Genomic DNA, 3,158 nt, shown 5'->3' on the forward strand with positions numbered 1-3,158 from the left:
AGAAAAGCCTCACAAATTCTAGACTCATCTTCTGACTAAAGGACTCATACCCATCCAGTAACATCATAGCATTTGCCATACAAAAGAGATAGTGGAGTCTCCCATACTCTTTGTAAGACGGAAGATTCTAAACAACTGTATTCCAACCCAGTCACTGCTTTAGGTGAGGCAGGTAAGGCTATTCTATTGAGAAGCGCACTGTTTCTCTTTGTGAGCCAACCTTTTCTGCTTGGCTGTGAAAAGACTTAGAGCAGAGGAGTCCACCTCATACAATTCTCGCTTGCAACACAAGGCTTTTAGTACATACTGTTTACTAAGGTTAATATTGTTTAAATTTGTATTAGACAATCCATTTACAAAGCAACTAAATGCTGATGAGCACAATGTCTGCATTACATTAAAACTGTTAATTTGCGGCAGTAATAATTTAGGATTTTAATGATAAGCTTGAAAAGCAGATTTAGAAATGTAGTTGGCACAACTAATGTTAATTTGTCCTTTAATGTTTATTGAAACCAATATATCCAATGTAATTACAGTGCATGTCAAATAACCTATTTTATTTTTAAATGCATGATCCCTTAATTTGCTTGATTAAGATGACTTAGCATCTGTTAAGATTTTGTTGTGTCATTTTTGTAGATTTCATGTTAGTTATCAGAAATAAAAGATTATCTAGACCATTATTTTCATTGATTCCATAATAATTTTTCTGATGTTTATTCTTTAAGTTTCTGACCATGTTGTTCATCATCATTTTCTCTATGCTCATGACATCGAGGGTCATGTAATGTCTACCTCACTCAACACCACAAATGTTGCTGAGAATCAGATGTGTGTGATCAGAACAGACATGAAATCAATGCCAAGCATACAGTATCTGGCTTCTCGGTAGCAACCAGCACAATTTTTTCAAGCATTTTTACCTCTAAAATAACAACACTGTTTCCAGCCAAACTTGCTCTGGATTAACCTTCTTTTCACTCCTTCCTACTGCTTCATAAGGTTCTACAAACATCGCTAATGCAATGTGCGTTCAACTTTATGTGATTTCATTCTTAATATTCTTGATGGAGTTTCAGTAGAATCTGTGCATATAATTGGACATTTTAGTGCTCCCTGTAAAGTCTCATTAGAACGTAAAATATCATTCATGTCATTTGTGTGAACTATTTTATTCTAATTTTTATTATTAAATATTATAATCTCTGACATGTATATAAACAAAGTCTTCCCTTATCTTCAAACAAAATATGAACATGTTCTAACAAATTTAAGTCAGAAAGCTTTAAAGAGTGTCGAGTGCTTCTACTTAAAATGTGTCTTCCAGTTTTATTTGATTTTGCTTACAGTTTTTGTACTATTATTAATTTTCTTTAATAATTTTCACTGTCATAAAAATAATTTATGGTTGTTCACCTTACCCTCACTCACAAAAGAAATAGTCTCTAAAACAAGTATAGCACTAATAGTTTATTTTAATTGGATCAGTTTAGATAATTTATGAGTATTCTACAATCTTTGGAGTGACCTTTAACAAGAATTTATCAGTCAGAGGATCAGTTAGATAAGGTTGGATAGCTAATTATATCATGTAAATAATTATTTAAAAGAAGAAATTATTTAAAACTAATGGGTGTTTTGTCAAGTTGTTTAAAATAAAATCATAGTTGGAGAAAAATAAGCTTGCAATAATTAATACATGTTTTCAATAACTATATCACAAAAATGAAATAAAATAAGTGTAATTTGAGGTAAAGTACACTTTACTTGAAATAATGAGTTATTTTATAGAGGATAGTGCTGTCTAAGTATGCTAGTGATTGTCAGTTGAGCTGCCATTCAATTAACCCCTTTAAAAAAATGTGTCCCAGAAAATTTTACTTTAGATTTGCCCTAGAAATAGCATGGGCCTAACATTTACTACAAAATGAAATAATACGATGTGGCCATTTTTGCAAAGCACCCTGGGAGCTGCTACACACAGAAATAAAAGAAGAATAACACAAGATATTTAAGATATACTGCTGCTCCTTACTCTAAAAAGAAAGACTAGATTTTGCATACTTTACCTTAGAAATATTTTTTTTTCAGAGAACTCAGGTAGGCTCATTGAATACAGTAAGACTTTCCATTTATTAATTATTTATTTGACCAAATGCACATGCACATATGCACATATGCACACATATGCATATACTATTTATCTCTTTATTAATTAGGAGGCTCTAGAATTTCACTTTCCATATTTTATCCATTTCCATAGACCTTAGAGAACTTTGCTCTAAATATAAATAGTATTATAATTTTAAAGTAGTTATTATGGCCATGTTTTCTGAGGTTAACTAAGATTCATTTCAATTTTCATGTGAATGTACTAAATAATAAATTATTTAGAGAAGCAAAACTTTATTTTTACCATTATTCTTAAAAAATGCTATTACATTTGGAATCAATTTGTATTTCCCAATGCAAATGTAATTTATTTTAAATGTACGATGTTCTAAAAAAATTTTAAGACCAAACGAACAGGACACTTAGTGCTTCTCTTAAAACACAGTTATGTACACACTAGAAATGCTCACCAGGTAAGTTTGCTTCCTTTATATGTAAAATGGAAATTTGCACAATATATGAACTAGATTTTACATCCCCAGACCCAAAATTATATGGACTATTTTAAGTTTACTAAAGCATATTAGAACCCATCTGCTAATATTAATGTGATGAACTAACCCCTGTTTGTATATGCATTCATTGTGAGAGGCCTGGGTGATAATTAGCACACATTTGCCTTTTAAGAAACAAGACTATTGGATGTTATATCCTACTAGAGCCCAGATTCGTGCACCAGTGGTATCCCTCAGCCTGGCCTGTGGGGATCGGGCCAAAACCAGGCATCTGATATTCCCTGAGAGGTCCCGGATTGCTAGTGGGCAGGGCTCGGGTGATGCATCCTGGAATTGGGTGCCCTCCTCTCTGATTTCGGGTGCATCACCTGAGAACCACCGCTGCCAAGTGACCGCAGCTCAGCAGCACCTGTGTTGATCATCTGCCCCCTGGTGGTCATTGCACGTCATAGCTACTGGCCAGTCAGCTGGTCACTTAGGCTTTTATATATATACTAGAGGCCCGGTGCACAAAAATATGTGCACTAA

Source organism: Myotis davidii, unplaced genomic scaffold (genome assembly GCF_000327345.1).
Source record: "Myotis davidii unplaced genomic scaffold, ASM32734v1 scaffold851, whole genome shotgun sequence".
Taxonomy (NCBI): Eukaryota; Metazoa; Chordata; class Mammalia; order Chiroptera; family Vespertilionidae; genus Myotis; species Myotis davidii.